The following is a 24,957-nucleotide window of genomic DNA, read 5'->3' on the forward strand; positions in this document are numbered from 1 at the left end:
AACTAAAATGAAAAATTTACTAGAAGAATTCAAAGGCAGATTTGAGCAGACATAAGAAAGAATTAGGTAACTTGAAGATAAGACAATGGAAAATATTAAGTCTAAGAAATTGGAAAAAATCACTGATAAAAAGTTAACAGAGTCTAAGGGACATGTGTGACACCATCAAGTGTAGAAACATACACATACTGGGTGTCTCAGGAGGAGAGAGAGAAAAAAAAGAGATGGGAATAATTGAAAAAATAATATCTGGAAACTTATATAAGCATCCAAGAAGTCCATTAAACTCCAGATAAGATTAATTCAAAGAAACTAGCACTCAAGACACATTGTATTCATACTTTCAAAAGGCAAAAACAAGGAAAAAGTCTTAAAGGCAATGACAGAGAAACAACTCATCACACACAAGGAATTCTCAAAAGATTATCAGCTGATTTTTTCATCCAAAACTATGGACATCAGAAGGCAGTGGGCCAATATATTTAAAAATGTAAACAACAACAACAAAAGAGAAAAAAGAAACATTGTGAACCAAATTCCTATATCTGGCATAACTGTCCTTCAAAAGTAAGGAAGAAATTAATACATTCCCAGATAAACAAAGCTGAGGGAGTTTGTTGCCACCATACCTGCCCTGCAAGAAATGATCAGAGTCCTGCAAGAAATGCTCAAGAAAGTCTTCAGGGTAAAAAACTATACAGTAAGTAAAAGCCTCATGAATAAATAAAGTTTTTAATAAAGGTAAATACATGGTAAATTATGAAAGCCAATATTACAAAATTAGCTTGAAAACTTTTATACTTAATTTAAGAGAATAGTGCCTTTAAAATAATTATTAATAAATGTTTTGAGGCACAAACATGCAAAAACCTAATTTTATACATGAACAACCAAAAGGACTTGGGATAGAGTGGTAAAAAAGCAGATTTCTGTTGTTGTTATTATTAAAGTTAAGCTGAAATTATTCAAATTAGACTAATATATATGTTTAGAATTTTAAATGTAATCTCCAAGATAATCAGAAATATAATAGCTATAGAAAATACACAAATTTAATGAGAAAGGAATTTAAACATTGTACTATAAAAATCAACTAACCACAAAAGAAGACAATAATACAGGAAGTGAGGGACAAGAAAACTACAAGACAAACAGAAAACAAATAGCAAAAGTTTAGGATTAAGTTCTTTATTAGTAATTACCTTCAATATAAATAAACTCTCCAATCAAAAGACAGATTGGAAGAACAGATAAAAGGACAGAATTCAACTATATGCTGTCAGCAAGAGACACCCTTTAGATTCAAGGACAGCAGATTGAATGCGAGAGGATGGAAAAATTTATTATATGCCAGAAGTTATCAAAAGTCATCAGAGATGACTAAGCTATATCAAACAAAACGGACTTTAAATTTAAAAAGTTATAAGAAACAAAGAAGAACAGTCTATATTGTTGTAAGTTCTAATACAGCAAGAAGCCATAATAATTATATATTTAAACAGCTAATATCAAACCATCAAAATATATTAGCAAAACTAACATTATTGAAGAGATAAATAGTCCTGCTGTCATAATTGGAGACATCAATATCCCATTCTCAATAATGGATAGTACATCCAGAGAGGAGATAAAGAAGAAAATAGAGGACTTAACCAAACAATGCAATAAATTAACTAGATCTAACACATATAAAAACACTCCACTGAACAACACGTGCATACACATTCCTTCCAAGTGTGAATGGGACCTTTTATGGAATAGAAATTATGTTAGTTTTCAGATAGAGATATCATATATATTTTCTTATGCAGCTATGACAGGATGAAGTTAGGAATTAATAAAAGAAGTAAAACTGAGAAATTCACAAATTGGTGAAAATTAAATAACACATTCATAAAGAATAAGTGGATCAAATAAGAAATCACAGCTGACATTTAAAATACTTAAAGACAAATAAAAGTATTATCATAAAAACTTGTAGGACATAGTAAGATGAGTGATAAGAGGAAAATTTATAGCTATACATGCTTACATTATAACACATTGTAAAATACACGTTTACATTCTGTCACAATGTAACACAATGTAAAAACACAAAAGATGTCAAATTAACAACCTATATTTACTACTTAAGAATTAGAAAGGAAGAACAAACTACAACCAAAACTAGCAAACAAACAAACCAAAAAAAATAAAGGAGCAGAGCTAAATAAAAACAAAAACAATAGACAAAACAATAAAACCAAGTTAGTTCTTTGAAAAGTTCAAAAACATTGACAGAACTTTAGCTGGATGAGATTGAAAAAAAAAAAAGAAGCGATTGCAAAGAGAAAGTTCTTGAAGGAAATTAAAAGTGCCTTTATTTTTTTTTTGAGGTGGATTCTCACGGAGTCTCACTCTGCTGCCCAGGCTGGAGAACAGTGGCTCGATCTGGGCTCACTGAAAGCTCCGCCTCCCAGGTTCACGCCATTCTCCTGCCTCAGCCTCCCAAGTAGCTGGGAGTACAGGTGCCCACCACCACACCCGGCTAATTTTTTGTATTTTTAGTAGGGATGAGGTTTCACTGTGTTAGCCAGGATGGTCTCGATCTCCTGACCTCGTGAGCTACCCGCCTCGGCCTCCAAAAGTGCTGGGAGCCACCGTGCTGGGCCCTCTAAAAGTGCTTCTTTAGTGAACATGTGAATAATAAGAAAATACAATAGCCTTATTGCTGATATGAAGAAAGTTTCAGTGATCAACCCAGCCACAACATTCTCTTCAATGAAAGCCTAATTGAGAGCAAAGCTCTTGCTCTTCCATTCTGTTAAAGCTGAATAATAGAGGTGAGGAAGGTGTAAAAGAAAAGTGGGAAGCTAGTAGAGGTTTATTCATGTGGTTTAAGGAAAGAAGCCTTTTCCATAACTTAATAGTGTAGAGTGAAGCAGCAAATGCTGAAGGAGAAGCTGCAGCAAGTTATCTTGAGATCTAGATAAGATAACTAATGAAGGTGGTACACTGAAAAACAGGTTTTCAATGTAAATGAAACAGCCTTATATTGGAAGAAAACAGCCATATATATGAAGAAAATGCCTTCTATGATTTTCATAGCTGGAGAGAAGTAACTCATTGGGTTCAGAGCTTCAAATGACAGGCTGACTTTTGTGTTAGGTGATAAAGCAGCTAGTGACATTAAGTTGAAGCCAATGCTCATTTACAATTCTGAAAATTCTGGAGCCCTGAAGAATTATGCTTAATCTACTCTGCCTGTGCTATAAATGGAACAGCAAAGTTTGTATGACAGCATATTGGTTACAGCATGGTTTAGTAAATATTTCAAATCCGTTGTTGAGACTTACTGCTCAGACAACAAGATTCCTTTCAAAATATTACTGCTCATTGACAATGTCCCCGATCACCCAAGAGCTCTGATGGAGATGCTAAAGGAGATTAATCTTTTTATCCCTGCTAACACAACATTCATTAGACAGCCCATGGATCAAAGAGTAACTTTGAATTTCAAGTCTCATTATTTGAGACATGCATTTCATAAGGCTCTATATCTTTCATAGATAGTGATTCCTCTGATGGATATGGATAAAGTAAATTGAAAAGCTTGTGGAAAAAATTCACCATCCTAAATTCCATTTAGAACATTTATGATTTATAGGAATCTCTCATGAAAGGAAGAGTCAACCAATGTAGCAAATTTTGTTGTCTTATTTTAGTAAATTGACACGGCCTGCTATAGTTTGGCTGTGTCTTCACCCAAATCTCATCTGGAATTGTAATCCTCGTGATTCCTACGAGTCCAGGGAGGGACCTAGTGGGAGGTGATTGGATTATGGGGGCAGTTTCCCCCATGCTGTTCTTACGATAGTGAGTTCTCATGTGATCTGATGGTTTTATAAGTGTTTGACAGTTCCTCTTTCACATGCTTATACTCTCTCCAGCTGCCTTGTGAAGAAGGTGCCTGCTTCCGCTTCTGCCATGATTGTAGGTTTCCTGAGGCCTCCCCAGCCATGCGAAAATGTGAGTCAGTGAAACCTCTTTCCTTTATTATAAATTGCCCAGTCCCGGGTATTTCTTTACAGCAGTTTGAAAATGGACTAACACACAGCTACCTTAACTTTCAGAAACCACCACTGTGCTCAGTCAGCAGGCATGAATTTCAAGACCCTTACTAGTAAAAAGATAGTGACTCACTGAAGTTTTTCTTTCCATGTTATAGCAATAAAGTATGTTTAAATTAAAGTATATATCATGTTTCGTTACACATAATGCTTTTGTACACTACAGTATAGTGTAAACATAGTTTTTTTGTTTTGCTTTGTTTTGTTTCATTTCGTTTTTTTGAGGCAGAGTCTCGCTCTGTTGCCAGGCTAGAGTGCAGTGGCGCGATCTTGGCTCACTGCAACTTCTGACTACCTGGTTCATGCGATTCTCCTGCCTCAGCCTCTTGAGTAGCTGTGATTACAAGCACGTGCCACCACACCCAGCTAATTTTTGTATTTTTAGTAAAGACGGGGTTTCACCATGTTGGCCAGGATGGTCTCAATCTCCTGACATCGTGATCTGCCTGCCTCAGCCTCCCAAACTGCTGGGATTACAGGTGTGAGCCACCATGCCTGGCCAACATAGGTTTTATGTGTGGTGGGAAAACAAAAAAATTATATAACTTTCTTCATTGAAATATTTGTTGTATTCTGGTAGTCTGGAACCAAACCCTCAATATCACCAAGGTAAGCCTGTGCTTTCTAACTCATTATATGAGGCCTGCCATACCCTGATATCAAAGCTAGACAAAAGCACCACCAGAAAACTATAGATCAATATGTCTTATTAACAGTGATGTAAAAATTTTCCACAAATTACTAGCAAATCAAATTCAGCAGCCTATTAAAAGATTATACATCAGAAACAAGTAGGATTTATTCCTGAAATGCAAGCATGGTCCAACCTACAAAAATCAATGTAATATTCCACGCTAATATAATGAAGGAAGAAAACAAACAAACACAATCATCTCATTTAATGCTGCAAAATTATTTGACAAAATCAAGACACTTTTACGATAAGAATGATCAACAAATTAAGAATAGAAGGATGGTACTTTCACAGAATAAAACCCACATATAAAAAACCCATTACTGAAAAATATCCTATAAGAACAGTGAAAAGAGAAGGATATTCACTTTTGTCAATTTTATGCATCATAGTAGTGGGAAGAGTAGCTAAAGAAATTAAGCAAAAAATAAAAATAGAAGGGATTCAAATTGGAAAGGAAGAAGTAAAATTATCTCTGTTCATACATGACATAAACTTACATGTAGAAACCCCTAAGGATACCACAAAGAAATGCCTGTTAGAACTAAAAATTTAAATGATTGAATTAACAGGAGATAAAGTCAACTTGAAAAATTAATTTTAATTGTATATACCAAACAGTGAACAATTGGAAAACAAAATTACAAAACAATTCAATTTATGATAGCATCATAAATAATAAAATACTTAGAAATTAACTTAACCAAGAAAGTGAGTCTTATACAATTAAAATTACAAACATTACTGAAAGAAATTAAAGACAACATAAATAAATGGAAACACATTCCATGTTTATAAATTGGAAGACTAGTATTTTTACAATGTTAATACTACCCAAAGCAATCTACAGATTCAGCACAATCCATATCAAAATCCCAATAAGATTTTGTAGAAATAAGAAAACCTATTTTAAGATTTATAAGGAATCTCAAGAAATTTCAAATAGCCGCAACAATCTTGAAAATGAAAGGCAAACCTGGAGGACTGACACTTCCTGATTTAAAAACTTATCACAAAGGTATAGTAATCAAAACACTGTGGTACTCGCATAAAGACAGACATATAGAACAATGAAATAAAAAAGAAAGCTCACAAATACGCCCTTGTGTATTTGGTCAAATGACTTTTAACAAGGTTGTCCAGCCCATTCAATGTGGAAATGACAGGTTTTTTTACCAATGGTGCTGGGATAAATATTCACAGGCAAAAGAATGATGTTAGACTATCATTCAGCACCACATTCAAAAATTAACTCAAAATAAATCAAATGCTTAAATGTAACACCTAAAATATAAAACTCAGGAAAAATACGTAGGACAAAATCAACATGACGCTGGATTTGGTGTTGATTTCTTGGCTATAACAACAAAGACAAAGGCAACAAAAGAAACTAGACAAATTGGATTGTATGATTATTTTAAAGATTCTATCAAAGGACACTACTGGCCTGGCTCTGTGGCTCACACCTGTAATCCCAGCACTTTGGGAGGCTGAGGTGGGCGGATCACGAGGTCAGGAGTTCAAGACAAGCCTGGCCAAAATGGTGAAACCCCGTCTCTACTAAAAATACAAAAGTTAGCTGGGTATGGTGGCTCATGCCTGTAATTCCAGCTACTCAGGAGGCTGAGGCAGAAGAATTGCTTGAATCGGGACCTGGGCATTGAAGATTGCAGTAAGCCATGTCCAACCTGGGCTATAGAGTGAGGCTCCATCTCAAAAAAAAAAAAAAAAAAAAAAAAAAAAAAAAAAAAAGACACTATCAAAAGAATAAAAAGAAAACCCACAGAACAAGAAAAAATAATTTAAAATCATGTATCGAATAAATATTAGTATTCAGAATACAAACAGAACTCCTAAAATGCTAGAATAAAAAATAATCAATTATAAAATTGGAAAGGGACTTGAACTGACATTTCTCCAAAGACATACAGGTGATCACTAAGTGCATGAAAAGATGTTGAACATCACCAAGTTACTAAGGAAATCCAAATCAAAACTACATTGTGATAGCACTTCACACCGATTAGAATTGCTATGATAAAACTAAAACTAAAAAACAAAACAGAAAATATAACATATTGGCAAGAACGTGGAGATAATGAAACCCTTTTGTACTGTTGGTGGGAATGTAAAATTGTATGGCCACAGAATTTTGAGGAATTGTATGGCAATTCCTCAAAAAATTAAAAATAGAATTACTATATGATCCAGCAATTCCACGTCCAGGTATAAACCCAAAGCAATTGATAACAGGGTCTGAAAAAGATACTTGTACACCTGTGTTTATTGCAGTGCTATTAACAATAGCTGAAACAAGGAAGCAATCCAAGTGTCCATCAAAGGAAGAATGAATAAGCAGAATAAATTGCACACTGAAAAATAGTTAAGATGATAAATTTTGTTATAGGCTTTTAACCAAAATAAAAATTTTAAAAATAATATTATGCTTCAGGTATCTTATTTGTATCTAAAATCTTTTTGAACTCGTTTTATGAATTGAATCTCAAAGCAAATTTATGAGTATGAGAATATTTGCCTCATAGTGTTAATCTCTTGATTTATGCTAACTATCCTAAAACTAAATTTAATTAACTAAAATTAGATTAATCTGGCATGATTCAACAATATTCTGGTTGTTTTGAAAAATCAAGTCAAACCTCAAAGCCAAAAGTTTTCCACCACTGATTTTTTTAAAATACGATTTACAAACATGGTGCCTTAAAAGTTCTAAAATGTATTGAGAATTGATCACATATATTGACTTTTATAAAACTACTCTCAAGAGTACAAATGGGTTTGGCTACCTATTTGGTTTGGCATAAGGATTTTAACATGATATTCAACTAAACAAAAGCAAAATCTATATTGAAAACTTTAATCACAATTTCAGGAATATAGTAAGTGCTTTGTCATCTTTCTTGCTTCCAGAGTAACCACAAAAAAAAAAAAAAAAAAAAAGGACTGCTAAGAGAAAAAGAGAAGCAGGAGAAAAATGTGTATCTGCGATTCCTTAATTCTTCTCTCACTTTACCCGGCTATGAGATGGGAAAAGGTACAAAGACACTCCAGGGAGAAAAAGGCGCCATTAAATTATGTTTAAACTTTTCAGGCCATAGTCTCTAGTACATATGATCCTGGTGGGTGTTAGGTAATCACAAGGGTCCCTATAAGAGGGAAGCAGAACACAAGAGACCATAGCAGATATGATGATGGAAGCAAGAGGTTGCAGTTATCATTAGTCAAGAAATGCAAGTGTCTTCTAGAAGCTAAAAAAAAGCAGAAAAATAGATTCTCCCTCCAGGGTCTCCAGAAGGAAGCATCCCCGATGATACATTGATTTTAGCCCTGTTCAACTCAGTTTAGACATTTTCTTTATCAAGACTGCAGGGGAATAAACTTGTGCTAGTTTTAGCCACTGAATTTGTGGAAATTTGCTACAGCAGCAACAAGAAAACTAGTACACTGACACTTCATAGATATTTCCTGACTGCTCATGTAGACTATGATGCCCAGGATGAGAAAACATTCAGGGAGTTTGATTTAAACCCTCAAATTATATAATGCCTATGGAAACTGTTTTTTGTTTTTTGTTTTTTTTTTTTCAGAAAAATACTCGAGTTTGGCCTTAAAAAATATACACACTCAATTAAATGTCCCCATCATCACATATAAAAATTTCAAAGCATTATGAGTTATTTATTTTTTTAAAAAAGTAATTATTCTGGTGAACAATTATCAAAAGACCTGTGAGGTTATTTTGGTATAAATTATTAGAGAAAATATTAAAAACTGATTAAGGAAAAACATGTCATGAGAAGATATTGATCGAGTCCAGAAAAGGAATATGAAGAAAGTTGTTAAGCAGTATGTATGCAGTTCATTTTCTCCTTTTACTGTGGAATGAACAAAGAAACAACCTAGTTTCTTTGGCAAACAAAGAAACAACCTAGTTTCTTTGGCAAACAAAGAAACAACCTAGTTTCTTTGGCAAACAAAGAAACAACCTAGTTTCTTTGGCAAACAAAGAAACAACCTAGTTTATTTCAAATAGAGTGTGAATTCTTTCAAATATTTGTGCCCAACAATAGCTGGAAGAGAAAGAAATGTGTGACAGGTCTCTGGTTGAAAATACATCATACATGTCTGTAAAATTAACGTGTTGAAATCAGAAAATAAGAAACACACACACGTAGCTTCAACAGTCACGCTGTGAACTCCTTCTGGTTCCATAAAAGTTTCAGATAAAGTATTTTTATACCTTAATGCATACCTAATACTATTACAGGGAACTCTATTTGACCATGCAGTACAAAGCAGAAATAAGATTAATTTTATGAAAAAAACAAAACACTAATTTTAGTTCTATCAGTAGCACTACCCCTAATGGTAATACAAGGGTTAACAAATTTCACCTTTCTAAATTAATTTGCTATATTACCTTCTATTGATCTTTTCTAATGCAAATATATTGCTGACAAAATACACTGGAGATTTGCTTGATCTCTTTATTGTTGTAGGATATGGCAATTAATTTTTTTATTGAGATTCCAATTAGCTTTCTGCTCTTACAATGTTTTACCTAAATCCTTCTTTAAACTTTCCCTAAGGTTACCGGAAAAACATCATCTAAGCATGACTGTATTAAAAGGTAGAAGTAAGGAATGCATTACTTATGTTGTGTACAAAATTGAGGTTACTCTAGGTTAAATGAATCTGATTCCTTGAAGAGATAAAGATGCTTTAAATCATGAAGAACTAATCAGAAAATTCTAATTGAAAAACAGGACCAGAGTAGTCTATTATAAAAGGGGAGAAAGTGTTAAATTAGCACAACAGAGCAGGGAAATCTGAAAGAAATTTTGCAGACTGTTGCCATCATGACCCTTGTAAAAGTGTTGTTAAAGAGAGAAAAACAAAGGAAAAAGCCCTAAGGAGGCGGACTTCATGATTAGGACCACCCAAGGAGAGTCTCTAACAAAAGAAAATTGAGTTCCATAATTGGAGGTGGTCTGCGTGTGAAATTTTCAGATGTGCCTGCAGACACTAAGTGCAGAGTCTGAGTAATCACCAAAGGGAAACTGAGAGAAAGGTTAGAGGATGATATTACAAACACCAGAACAGTGAGCTGATAGACAAGAGCTTTCATGTGTAGTTCCATGACCATCCTAGCTAGTACCAACCATTCAGGTTAAAAATTTAAAACTACATGAAAAAGCTATCCTCTTTCTACTACTGATCTACCTAGCATTTACTGACCCTGAGTAAGAGAAGGATGAGAGAGTGGCTAGAAAGTAAGATAAAGGTAGAACAATCAGAAAATGTCCCTGGTATGAACAAATAAAACCCTGCTACATTCAGTAAAACGGAATATTGCAACCCACTGAGGTCGTTAGGCTGGATATGGGAAAAGTCTCAGGTTTTCAAACACCTCAATCTCTTAGCTCACAGGGCTTCAAAGACAGAAGGGAGAGAAGAGGTGTGGACTATGAAAGACCAAGGGGACTCCTTTTTCACACCTAAATCTCTACCCTGGTGTTCCAAATAATACAAAGTGAGAGACGGAAATTGGATTAAATTGTAACTTTGAATTCAGATTTCATTCATTTTATATTTCTAAATATACAAATACTAGGCAAGTGTTGTTTGTAGTGAAAGGCATTAAAGTTTATTATTTAAACATTTACTTTTGAAGAGGAAAAAATCTGATAAAATTTAGTTTCTGTGTTGCCAACAGCTCTTTAATGATTCCTTTACATCTCTTCTTCTCATACAAGGTATACAGAGGTTGTGGCAATACAAAAACTGTGTACTTTGAACCAGACTGCATATTAATCTTAGATATGATTCAAACATCAAAGAGTATCTTACAAAAACATTAGTATCTCACAGCAGTCAGGTATTTGCCACCATTGTCACTGAGGAATTAGATAACACCATATTTCTATATGTGATCAATACATTTAGCTGATTTTTTTGCATATTTCTAATTCATGCCAGTTTTATTTTAATCTTGAAAATTTTCTGAAGTGCTCAGATTCTTTCTTTTCTAAGTACGAGTAAACACTTAATTTAATTTAGCATAGTTTCAGGCTGCCATATAACTCATGTAATATTTGTAGCTCTCTAAAACTGTTAAGCTGAGCTTAGTAATAAAAACATTCATCAGGAAAAAAGGATCTCATGCAATATTAGTAGTTTATGTGTCCCTGGAAAAGAGAAGTTTTAATTTATGTATCTTTTCATTAGACAATATTTGAAGAGGAATTTAAATAGAAAATGTCATGACCTAGAAGATGACCTAGCTCTTCTTTTTTTCATCATATTTTTGGAAACCATTCCCATAATTCTCATTTCACTTTGGGTAGACAGAATACAGCCCAGTGAGAGTTGTCTTATGAATTTGTTAAGTCATGGCTTTAGAAATAAATCATAAGTTCCCTGTATTTAGAGTTTGTAACAAGATCTCCTTAAAAACTTAAGCGTAATACATAGTACTAGAACTTGTGAAGACATCTTCATTTATTCTCATGGGAGCTTTCCGTTGACACCCATGGGAGGATAGGGAAACTCAACATGTAGTATAAAAAGGTTTACCTGTATTGATGCCAGAGTCCTAAGAAAACGGAAAGAGAACTTGGTGCAATTTTATATGGTAAAGGTCTAAATCCAAAAAAAAAAAAAAAAAAGAAAGAAAGAAAAAAAAGCGCTGATTGAACAGTCTCTGGTGGGTTACATTATTGATTATTGATTCAAAAGTAAATAAACTCAACCTAGTGTAATGCAAAGTGTTGTATGAGTAAGAAATTAAGTTGTTAACATTCTTGATAAAAGAGGAAATTAGTGATTGATAAATACTTATTTTCCTCAGTCCTCATTCTCATAGTAATTACTGTGGAATGAGATAGTGTGTCTCTCAACTTGAGAACCTTGCAATCCAGAAGTAAGACTATGTACAAACACAAAATACACACAAATGAAAACAAACTTATACATGAATTACTCTGCAGATTTAAGTATAATGCAATTTAGGCCACAAAAATAATTGGGCAGAAATATTTCAAGTAATTTTTTGTCCAGCAATGTACCTGGAATGGTTACATGTAGGAAATGGCATATAACATTTTTTAAAAAGGCAGAGAAATGATTTGAAGCAAAATGTTACACTTAGGAAAAATATTACTGATGATGTTTAGATTACAATAAAGGACAAAGATAATTTATTGCTTAAAACCCAATACTGAAGGATATTGAACCGTAAGGGTGACTAACATAGCTGACTAGGAAGAAGCATTAAAATCATGAATTAAGAATTTTTTGGAGGCAACTGGGAGTCACTCCAGAATTCCAAAAGAAGAATGACAGTTGATATATAAGCACTTACAGGCACAAGCCAAGAGGGTGCTATCACACTTTTTCCCTAGGCCACCCTCCAGGAGCGGTTTATAAGTCTTGGGTTACAGTATCCTAGAATTTTGAGGCTCCCTCCCAATAAAAATTGAGCTCTCTGTGCAGCCAAGGGACCTGGGGTCCATCAGTAAGAGGACCATGTCTCAGGACTAAATAGAAAGCCAAAGGAAGGCATGAAGGAGGAAGGTCTCCATGTAGTGCCGTTCAATAAACCTTCACAAGAGATTAGAAAGAATACCACAAAGACACTACTGACCTAAAGGTGTTTGATTTCACAGAGTAAAATCTTTTTGAGAAGATCGCTATTATTAAGTGGCTCAGGTGAACACAGATCTGACTGCATGCCTGCAAAAAAACTGTCACAGAGATGTCTCTATACTGAATGCCAGAGTGGGTTAGAGAACACGCCTCTGGCTATGTCAACAGAGATTATTCACCTTTCCCACAACGGTAGTACAATCCAGTCAGTCGATCTCATCTTCATGAGACTCTGGATCTACAGCCATCATTTCTAAAACAAATGCAAACGAAGGTATATTTTGGAGTGAGCAAAGGAGCTTTCTCTGTATGGGGTATCATGCCTGGGAAACCTGACGTTGTTTGTGTAGAAGGCTCCTAAAGTACCTGTAAAGAATTCTGATCAAGACTCCGAAAATTTAACTGGAAGAGAATCTTAATTCGCCATCAGGAAGACATTCCTTTTTATGGTTCAAATGATGAAATGGACACTAAGGAAATTTTCCATTTTTGCAGAAAAAGTATTCTGTGTTAATGGAGCCGGAGGAAACCACATGGCTTTGGTCAGCTGCATAAGTTCTTAAATGCCAGAGAATGTGCAGATGTTTTCCAAATGTTCTTTAACATGGAAGGACAATGAGCAGAAAAGTAGTTGAACATATCTTGTCATTGTTGACCTTTTGATTTTGTTTTCCCACTCTTTCTTGAAAGAGAGTAATTTTATTTTATTTTATTTTCATTCTAGAATGTCGGGGAAGGGGCAGGCAAGAAAAGTAGTATAAATGAAATGCACCTGTTACAAATACATCATGATTGAAAGCAGAACTGAATTTCAAATTATAACCCTAAAATTGTTGTTAGACATTTCTCGACATATGAACTATGCATTTTGAAAGAGACTTAGTTATTTATGAAGGTAATGTTGGTGGTCTAATTTGCCAGCCATTCCCACTCTGCTTCTCCCTTCCCTGCCTCCACTAAAGAACCTAGAAAAGCTAACTGCTCCCTTTGCAGCCTCTGTTGCAACTATGCATGGCTTTGGGAACACAGCTTTGGCTTCAGGATTTCTGGGAAAACTTTTGCTTCCTCATTAAAGTTATATACGCAGCTAGGTCATCTCTTCTTCCTCTGTCTGCCATAAACACCGAAGTGATGTCTGAAGCTAGAGTAGTCCTTTTAACCAAAGGGAAGGAAGGGCTAGAGAATCACAAAGATGTCAGTTCCCCCATTGTTGAGCTGCTGATGGAACACCAGACCCTGCCTATCTCTGGACATCTTATTAAATCAACCAGTTTTATTTAATTTCTAGGCTTTTAAATAGAAGTTGAAAGCTGGTTATCAGAGTTTTACAAAGCTTTAGTATTCTATTTACCCCAGCCATCTGATATACAAACAAGTGAAGTTTTCCTTTTTTTTTTTTTTTTTTTTTTTTGAGATGGAGTCTTGCTCTGTTGCCTAGGCTGGAGTACGGTGGCGTGATCTCAGCTCACTGCAAGCTCCACCTCCCGGGTTCACGCTATTCTCCTGACTCAGCCTCCCGAGTAGCTGGGACTACAGGCACGCACCACCACGCCCAGCTATTTTTGTATTTTTAGTAGAGACAGGGTTTCACTGTGTTAGCCCGGATGGTCTCGATCTCCTGACCTCGTGATCCACCCGCCTCGGCCTCCCGAAGTTTTTCTTAAATAGAGTTTGCAGTTTGTCTCTGTTTCTGTGTACTCCTGCCTCTGCCCTTGCTCCTAGGCTTGCCTTGCCCATGCTGAGGCAAGTAGAGCTTGAACATTTTTAATAGGACTCCACAATTCGTCACATTAGTAATTTAGAAAATGTGTTTTTGAGGAATTGTATTTTGATACTTTTTTCATTCTGGAAATAGCTTTTTGTGCATTTATTTTTGCAGAAAGATCTAGCATCAAAAAAAGTCACTCTCTGGTTTTTGGGGCCCTCCATAAATCAGTTCCAAAAGCATTTATCAACTATTTACCAACTGCCAGAAAAAACAAACAACCACTTATACCTGATAATTCTTATTACTGTATGTTGATGCTTTAGGAAATAAATAATAAAGATGCCATCTATAACTAGAAGTTTTAAGAGTACAAAAGGAAATAGTTTGAGACTGTATGACAAGAGAAGACTAAATATGAAGTTCCCTAACTGCTGGTTCAAACTTTTAATTGGATAGATAAATCACATATCTAAAAGATATATACATATGTATATATCCCATCTAAAGTATGTAATAAAACATTGAATATAAAACATAAAAGAAAAGCTAAAAAATAATAATTTTATACTTTAGATAAAAATTAAAACAGAATTATAATGTGAAGATAAATTTGAGAAAGTATTCAGAATCTCCTCAGTTATTACAAATAATGACTATAAATGCTGATATCTCAACATACATTTTTGGTGGTGTGGGATCGTCAAAACAGTGAGATAACTATAGTAGAGCAGATATTATGAGGATTCCCAGGAGCACTAAATATTGTAACTCCATTTTGTATTTAGTCACAAGCATTTATATTAAAACTTAAGGGTCTCTAATTAGAATACAATAAGAAAAGAACTATAACGTAAGAGAAAATCTTTGTACAAGATGGTTGTTGAGAAATCTCACTGTAACAAACATAACAAGGCTGTAAAAGTAGTCAAAATATGTATTTTTAAATTTGAAAGTATGCAGTTTGCAATTCTTCTGTAATAATCATAGAAGTATCTAGTATTATTGTTTTGTAATATTATAAAGTAAAAATTCCTTTGGGGAACTAGACACTTTATTTCATGGAATACACTAAAAATATTGTTTTGAAATTTCAATAAATGTTTTAACTCATGGACATGTAATTGGCTTGGGATTAAAACTATGAAATAATATACTTTTTTTATGCCTTCATCTATAACTTGTTACAGACTTTTCAAATGTTTGACTACATTATACAGTAAGTGAGAAGAGTTGCAATTATAAAAAGAAAATGCATTCTTTAAGAATGTTCTCTGTAATTAATAGGTGTATTATCTCTCAAATTTATGGTTTTAACATTTATGTTGAAAATTAATTTAAATATCTTTATCTTAAAAGTGTAATTTTTTTTTTTTTTTTTTTTTTTTTTGAGACGGAGTCTCGCTCTGTCGCCCAGGCTGGAGTGCAGTGGTGCGATCTCGGCTCACTGCAAGCTCCGCCTCCTGGGTTCACGCCATTCTCCTGCCTCAGCCTCCCGAGTAGCTGGGACTACAGGCACCCGCCACCACGCCCGGCTAATTTTTAGTATTTTTAGTAGAGACGGGGTTTCACCATGTTAGCCAGGATGGTCTCGATCTCCTGACCTCGTGATCCACTCGCCTCGGCCTCCCAAAGTGCTGGGATTACAGGCGTGAGCCACCGCGCCCGGCCAAAAGTGTAATTTTTAAGACAGTATAAAAAATTACCTTCTAAGGAAGTTGTATATGAATCACATGTGTTACTTCTTTCAAAGTACATTCTACAATTATACAGTAATTCTCTGAGTGGGAATGGAATAAAGAAATAACTATATGTTGGTATTGGGTGACTTTTTGTTTTGGTTTGGTGATTTAAGTTGTTTTATTAAGTATATAAATTTCATATACCTTAAGTTTGGATAGCCATGTCTTAGGTCAAGAACTTCATATAATTTATTAGATATCAAAGCATGGGGAAAATTATAAAACTATAAAAACTAAAGATTTAAAACTATTTAAGAAGGAAAGAAAGTGGAAAACCCAGAACAAAACTTATTTGTGCTTTCCTCTTTTAATGTTTTGACATATGTATTGAATCTGTTATCTGAAAAGAATAAACTCTTATTTTCTATTTTATCAACACATAATAGGAGAGAACCCTCCTTGAGACTATCTTGGATCAGAAGATTATATTTTGAGATCTAGAGTAAGTAATCAACACAGGACAGGCCATATGATTCATGACAAACAAAAGGTAATACAAGGAAGCACCAAAAATGCAAGTATGGCATAAGGCTAGAGACATGGTATTGACATCATACTAACAACTAGGCAAGGCTGATGATTAAGCCAATTAAAATGTACATGTCCTCATTTCTTTTTCTTGACAAATGTTTATTGAGCATTTGCAATAGCCAGACATCTATGTGGATGTTACACATGCATTAGTAAGTACTTTACTTAATTTTTGTGTATCTTGATCAAGCCAATGAGCTTCCATAAGCTTATTTTAGGGGTATAGGTTAAATAAATTTGGAGCTTAACAAATCCATGTGACCAGCATAATGTAAAGATTGTAAAGGAAATAATCCATGCACTTGAGTACTGTTCTTGTCTTAATTAACCACATGAACTCTGAACCTTATCAGAGCTTAGTTATGACAAGGACATAACTTGCTTACCAATATTCTCATCTGGTAAGCAAGAGGGAGAAATGAAGGCTGTTTAGTGGCACTTGGCTGGAAAGACAGATGTGACATGGCTGTTACCAATCTACAAAGAGGGGTTTCCAGGGCTTTGCCTTCTCTGTCTCTGCCTCTGTCTAGGGTCTTCTGATACTCCGCACTAGATATCTTGATCACATTGCTTCCTATTTCCTGAGACTTCCAGTCCCTCATGATAAAATAAAATCATCCAAGTCCTAGTTACTACAGGAAAATACAAAATGAGTCATGTAATTGTAATGCTTCTGCTGATTATAAAGTTCTGCATTTTATTGAACAAACCACAACTCAAAAATCAAACCACACCAAAGAAACACAAACAGGAAAAATAATAAAGTATTTTAGGAAGCAACTTAAGTTGTTTATGAGTTTTCAAGACACTAGTCACAGTATATGTTAGTATTAGATTTCAACAAAAAAAGGACACTTATCAGAAAACTGCTGTAAAAGAGTAATCATTTCTATACGTTCTGGAGGATAATTAATCTGTCTTGGAGCTTTTATCCTCAATATTTTATTGTGAAAATTTTTATACATGGAGAAAAGTTGAAAAGATTTATGCAATAAAAACTCCATATACTCACCAGCCAGATTTTACCATGCTTTCTTATTATGTATCCACTTATTCTTATTATGTATCCACTACCCATCACCCTAGCCATTCATTACTCCTTCTTATTTTTTGTTACATTTCAAATTTCAGACATCAATAGATTTCCTCCTAAATACTTCAGTACGCATACCATCACATAGTTTTAGTATTTGTTTATAGTTTTTCTTTTGATATAAGGTTTATACACAATGAAATGGACAAATATTAACTGCTTATTCACTAAGTTAACAAATGCACCCACGTGTCTTAAAAGTTGTAATAAACAACTGAAGGAGGTAAATTTTACATTGTTAGTATTAGGAAAGAGACTAATACTAGTAAAAAAAAAAAGCTTAAGAAACAGCACCCCAAGATTCAAATTCTACCCAAGAAATAACTGTAAAGGAATTTTCTTATATTTCTCTGAAACTATTTAATTAACATGACATAAAAGGAAAGTTATTGGGGAATAGGAGAATGGAATACTTGTGCTTATTGACCTGATTACCAAAATGGCAGCAGTAATGAGGAGAGACATTGAAATACATGAGCTTCTCAAATTAAGAACAAAATGTTTTCCAACTTGCAAAATAAAATAACCTTTTGGAAGAAATCCTCCAGATAACACAGAATCATTCCTGAACTTCAAAACAGTTCAACTTTGCCAGAATTAGAAACTAAGTTACCAATGTGTGATATGTGTCTAAGGAGGATGATAAAAAACATTGAATTCTTTTAACTTTATAGTATAACTTGGAAGCAATTCAGAGTTTTCCATTAAGAAAATGAATTAAGTGATGCTATTACAATCTGAATTACCTTTATTTCATTATTTTATATTAGATATCAGCAATTTTAATGTTTTTAAGAAATGTTTGAAGAACTATGAAGAAAAAAATAAATTAATTATTCAACACGTACGCTATATGCTGTGATGAGACAGGAGCTAGTTAAAATCAGTAAATAATCCTATTCCAACAGGGAAGTTTGGAAGGCACATATTCATTTCTGGTCCATAGCAATTCTGAAATCTAACCAGAAGCATGTTGTCAGGTTCTTCTACTAAAGGGGCAGGGGATGTTTCTTTCTGTTTGCTGGAAGTGCTTCCCTAAGTAGTTTTTCCTTTGTGGCCCTTGCCTCAACTTTTTGGACTTATTGGGCTTCCCTCTGAGATTCCATTTCTTTTCTGTTCAGAAATTACATATATTTGCAAATGAGCCACTTTCTCAGACTACATCCTGCCCAATGAAACTCTTCCTTTTGAGACTTCAGAGACCACTTCATTTTGAACAATTGCTGCTTCTTTCAGTCTATGCTGGAAGTTCTTGGCAGTACAACTCTGTTTAAAATTTTTAGTTTCCTGTAGTTCTTATGGTAGTTCAATTTATGACCCAAATATCATATTCTTAATTCATTTTGAAACAAATATCTCTAATTTGAGTGTGTTTAGAGACCCTTTTGTACAACTAGTAGGGTCTCAGAGACTTCCCAAAATCATTCTGAGGTCTTTAATAAAGAGATTTTATGGTCACACAATTAATTTGCCATGAGGGTATTATTTATTTATTAATTTTTGAGAATTTTTTCCTTGCTAAAAGTACTAGAGATGCTAGCAACTCCTAAATCCTCTACTTTTTCTCTAATTCTTTCCTTAATTATAATCCCCAGTTGTAAACACTAATTTCTGTATTAATTGTATGTGTTTGCCTAAAGGCCACAGAGAAAAATCGAATTAGGAAGGAACTCACAGAAATCAGAAAGTAACATCCCTGCCCCTTGAGAAGAACCTGACAACATGCTCCTTGTTGGATTTCAGAATTGCTATGGACCAGAAACCGATGTGTGCCTTCCAATCCTTTCCCTTTGAATAGCTAATGTATTTGCTCGTATCTTTTCATACATGACTAAAAGAAGTTGATTGAGCCTTTTAATATTATCCCTAGAAGGCAAGGTCCACATGTTCATTAGGTATGTTTTACAGCTTCCCAGTTACTGCAAATGATGTTTTGATAATTGCTTTTAAACTATATGAGACACCATTTTTCCAGTGTCTAACAGCAGTTTACTCATAGGTTTCGCAAGAACCATTATCCATTGTTTATTTTTCTTATCTTCACCAACTATTTTTTGTTTTTTCTCAGTGTCCATCGCCTTCCCAATTCCACAGACTATGCCGTATGTCTTAGATTTTTGTTATAGTTCCCAATTCTCTCCATTAATTTCTTTTTTTATCTGTTCTGATGATCTTTGTCTTTTAATTGGTGTGTTTGGACCATTGATATTTAAAGTGGTTACAGATACAGTTGGATTAATATCAACCATATTTGTTACTGTTTTCTATCTGTTGCTCTTGTTTTTTGTTACTATTTTTGTCTTTCACTCTTTTTCTGCCTTTTGTAGTTTTAATTGAGCATTTTGTATGATTTCATTTTCTTACTCAACTAATCTAAGTCCACTTCCAAACAACATTATACTGTTTCACAGTTAGTGTGAGTCTCCTATAATAACAAAAAATCCTAATTCCTCCCTCCTGTCCCTTGTGTCATTGCTGTCATTAATTTTTCTTACACATAAATCTACATCAGTGTATATATATATGCACAAGCAGTAGAGACAGGGTTTCACCATGTTGGCCAGACTGGTCTTGAACTCCTGACCTCAGGTGATCTGCCCACTTTGGCTTCTAAGTGCTGGGATTACAGGTGTGAGCCACCGCAACCAGCCAAACTTTCAGTTTTCTTACTTTTACTTGACCTAATAGACAATAGTTTGTCTAAAATAATAATAGCAATAACAGATTTTATCTCGCCATTAATTTCTGTAGTGATTATATGTTTCTACCTTGAAAACTATTTCCAAACACAGAGACCTAAAATCACCACTTACTTAATTATAATTCTGAGGCTTCGCACTTTGATGGGGGTTCACATGAGATGCCTCGTTCTCCCAGGGTGTTGATTGGGCTCTTCATGTGTTTGGTTTTCTAACAGAATGATGATATATTTGGAAGCACCAGAGCACTTCATCAGATGCCGTCATCTTCCAGGAGCCTATTTTTCACATAATAACGGAAGAATTTTCAGAAACAAGAGAGCAAGCACTTAAACCGTAAATACAAGGATTTTCAATTATTTGCTTGTCATACATGCTAATATCCCAGTGGCCAAGAAAAATCTCATGACCAAGCCCAGAGTCAACATGGAAGGGAACACAAGAACATGGATATAGGAGATGGGATGCATTGAGAACTATTAGCCTCAATGTTATTGTTAATTTGATAATTTGTTAATTATCTGTAACAAATTGCCACAGATAGCATTCAAACATGGCATAGGCCAAAGGCAGCAATTAATCATAAGATGCAAGTATATTATATTTATTTTAATAGGCAATAGATATAAATGATTACCATGGTGTCTCAGGTTAAGTACAAATTTATAACTCTTTGATAATTTACTTATTAAATTAGACCATCTCACAATCATCATGTTCCACAGTATTGATGACAACTTGCTTACAAGCTTCAGTGATCAAGGAAGAAGGAGGTATTCTCCATACATTGGTAAGAAATATACGTGCCAGAAAGTAGAAAATAAACATTAGAAATATTCAGAGTTTCGTTATCTCATTGAATTTTGTGGAGGTACAATGTCAACCCATTCTGTTAAAAGTTAAAGATGAGTTTCTGCCAGTTATGCTGGCTGCTACTAAGAAATAGTTACATCATTTTTTTTTTTCTGAGATAGAATTTCACTCTTGTCCCCTACGCTGGAGTGCAATGACGCGATCTTGGCTCACCGCAACCTCCGCCTCCCAGGTTCAAGCAATTCTCCTGCCTCAGCCTACCAAGTAGCTGCGATTAGAGACATGCACCATCACGCCCAGCTAATTTTTTAATTTTTAGTAGAGACGGGGTTTCTCCATATTGGTCAGGCTGGTCTTGAACTCCCAACCTCAGGTGATCTGCCGTCTTGGCCTCCCAAAGTGCTGGGATTATAGGCATGAGCCACTGTGCCCAGCCTGCTGGGACTTTTTAGATTTTTGATTTGACATTTACCATATTGATCATGTTGCTCCTCTACATCTACTGAGGAACCTGTCTGGCTGCCTGCTTCAAGTCGTTTCCAGAATAGAAGAATTCTGGCTTTTTCATATTGCAGGAGAAGCTGAACTTCTCACCTGAAATATCACCTGAAATATCACCGGAAATATCAACTGAATTTCAGGTGATAACCTGAAATTTAGATTTAGTTCTCAGCAAATACTGTCTCAGATCATACTATCAGTGCAAGGGTTGTAAGCATAATAGTGCCTGTCCTATGCCCCCACAGAAGAAACAGAATAGAGTGTTTTGCTGAAATGTAACATTCTCTTTGGCAAAAAAAAAAAAAAAAAAAAAATATTCAAACTTTGAAAAATTGCTGAGTCGTATAAGAAAGTAAGAAAGATCTGACTATAGTACACAGAGTGAAAATTTGAGCTCACCAGTCAAAAATGATGTAAATAATATCTTGTCTTTCAAGTCATACAGCTGTGTGTATCCTGTAGAATTCTATCACTACATAAAAGTGGCATGATAAAGTTACAGGAGATCCTGACAGTAGAGTAACAACACAAGAACATTGCATTTGCTGCTCATATTTGCATTATACCAATTTCTTCTTATAGCCTCAAAGAGTGGTTTATATGATGTTTGTCCAAAAAGAAGATATTCATGTCTCATGTAAGGATAGATATGAAAAAAAATTCTGCTATTAGTCAGAAGTAAAAGAGAATATCATTATCTAGGAGAAGCACTAAAGACAATTAGGGGAGGAAAATTATCATGGCAGGCAGAACTGAATGCCTATCAAGTTGTTTACCATGCTTGGAAAGATATATGAACATAGATATATTTCTAGCTTTTTTATACTCAGTCACCAACAAACATCAGATTGCAGGATGTCGAGGAACTTGGAAGAAACAAGATTGGAAGATTGGTCACAAGGAGCCCTTAAATGGAGGTGTGTACAAGGCCCTCTCAGAATGCACCCAGACTTTGGCACTATTTCTAAGTTATGTGAATGCTTAACAAGAGATCCATCAAGAAGAAATGACTGCTCCAGTAAATAAAAAGATTTAGTTATTTATCATGCTAACAAATATACTTGGTTGCTCTATGCCAGAGCATGATGTTATCATGGATTCAGTATTTGTTTCTTCTGTTGGAAAATTAAGCAGTATGGAGGAATACAGGCCAGATCTGGCTTTTTTTGTGTGTGAAGAGGAACCCATGTTGTTGAGCTTATACATCATATCCATATCTACCAGTGTGGCCACTTCATTCATGAGCTCTTTGAGTGAATACTGTTATGGTTTCAACAAATGGCTCATGCAAATCCTTAGCACAATTTACATTTTCTATTTTATTTTTAAATTGTTTCGCTAGGGGAGCACTTTGAACATAGACTAGACTTTAGATTATATTGAGAAATTATTTTTTAAATTTGAATAGATAATAATGAAATTCTGGCTATACTAAAAAGAAAAAATATCTTAATTGTTAGAGATACGTAATGAATTATTTAAGTATAAAATAGTTTTCTTGAATTTGCCTAAAAATTCTCCAGCATAAAATAGACAAAAACAGAATTGGTTAAATTGCATTAATTGTTGCAACTTAGAAATAAATACAAAGGGGAATAAATACTATTCTCTCTAGTTGTGGCAATGTATGAAAAAATATAAAATATATTTTTAAAAGGCTGGGTGTGTTAGCTCATGCCTGTAATCCCAACCCTTTAGGAGGCCAAGGGAGGAGCATTGCTTGAGGCCAGGAGCTTGAGACAAGCCTGAGCAATGTAGTGAGACCTCATCTCTGTACAAATGCTTAAAAAATTAGCTGGACATGGTGGTTTATGCATATAGTCAAAGCTACTTGGAAGGCTGAGGCGGGAGAATCACTTGAGCCCAGAAGTTTGGTATTGCAGTGAGCAATGATATGCTACTGGCACTCCAGGTTGGGTAAGATTGAGACCTTATCTATAAAAAAAATTAAAAGAAAAGTACTCCATAAAATATAATAGTATAGTATGAGGATGTAAAACAACCATTTTATTTTGTTTTATCATTTTTTATTATAAATGGACAATTTATAATTGTATATAGTTATGGGGTAGAAAGCGATATTATGATTTATGACTATAACCTGGAATAATTAAATTGAGCTAATTAGCATATTCATCACCTCAAATACTTATCTTTTTTGTGATGAGAACATTTGAAATTTACTGTCATAGTAGTACCTATGCAACCATTCTGTTTTTCACTTTCAGCCAGGTATTCAGTAAGTTATGGGACGTATTCAACACTTTATTATAAAATAGGCTTTCTGTTAGATGGTTTTGTCCAATTGTAGGCTAATGTAATTGTTCTGAGAACATTTAATGTAGGCTAGACTGAGCCATGCTGCTAAGTAGGTTAGGTGTATTAAATGCATGTTTAACTTACAATATCTTTAACTTATGATGGGTTTATCGGGGGCATCTGTAATACTGTCTTTGATGTTTGAGGCACCTCCATACAATTTTCTAATGACTAAACTAATTTAAGTTCCCACCAACAGTGTAAAAGAGTTGTCTTTTCTCCACATCCTTGCCAGAACATATTTTCCATCTTTTTTATAATAGCCATTCTGCAGGTAAGAGATGGTATGTCATTGTGATTTTAATTTGCATTTTCCTAATGATTAGCAATGTTGGGCATTTTGCCATGTCTGTTGACTATATGTCTTCCTTTTAGAAATGCTTTTTATTATTTCCTTGCTGTTGAATTGTTTTAGTTCCTTGTATATTTTGGGGATTAACTTCTTGCCAGATGTATGGCTTGCAAATATTTTCTCCCAATTCCTAATGTGTCTTTTCACACTATTAATTGTTTTATTTGCCATGCAGAAGCTTTTCAGTTCAATGTAATCATTTGTTGATTCTTGACTTGATTTCCTATGCTTTTGGGGTCAAACCCCCCAAAATATTGCCCAAACTAATGTCATGTAGTTTTTTTCATTATGTTTTCTTCTAGTGGTTCTACAGTTTCTGAACTTGTGTTTAAGTCTTTAATCCATTGTGAGTTGATTTTTGTATATGGTGTGAGATAAGGGTCCAGTTTTATTCTTCTGCATGTGGGTATCCAGTTTTCCCAACACCATTTATTGAAGAGACTATCCTTTTTGTACTGTGTATTCTTGGATTTTTGTCAAAAATTAATGGACTATACATGTGTTCTTTATTCATTTCCAGGTTTTCTATTCTGTTCCATAGTTTATGTGTCTTCAGTTATTTTTTTCTGCCAGTACTATGCTGATATAATTACTATAGTTTAAAATTAGATCGTGTGATTTCTTAGCTTTGTTATTGGTTGTACATAATTGCCTCGGTTATTTGGGTTTCATTTACATTTTAGAATCTTTTTATTTCGATGAAAAATCACATTGCAATTTTGATAGAACATTCA

At 34.4% G+C, this 24,957-nt stretch overlaps 1 long non-coding RNA gene and 1 pseudogene across 1 annotated transcript in view; one reads left to right on the forward strand and one right to left on the reverse strand.

The window, feature by feature from the left end:
* LOC134758275 (uncharacterized) overlaps positions 1–24,957 on the reverse strand; it is a 66,113-nt gene that overhangs the window by 16,862 nt on the left and 24,294 nt on the right. Inside the window, exon 3 of the long non-coding RNA XR_010133277.1 lies at positions 20,353–20,516. This is a non-coding gene — a long non-coding RNA (uncharacterized lncRNA). The remainder of the gene's footprint in view (positions 1–20,352; positions 20,517–24,957) is intronic.
* LOC109025224 (RWD domain-containing protein 2B-like) lies at positions 5,767–13,087 on the forward strand (annotated as a pseudogene).

The sequence above is a fragment of the Gorilla gorilla genome, chromosome 3 (assembly GCF_029281585.2).
Source record: "Gorilla gorilla gorilla isolate KB3781 chromosome 3, NHGRI_mGorGor1-v2.1_pri, whole genome shotgun sequence".
In the NCBI taxonomy this organism is placed as follows: domain Eukaryota; kingdom Metazoa; phylum Chordata; class Mammalia; order Primates; family Hominidae; genus Gorilla; species Gorilla gorilla.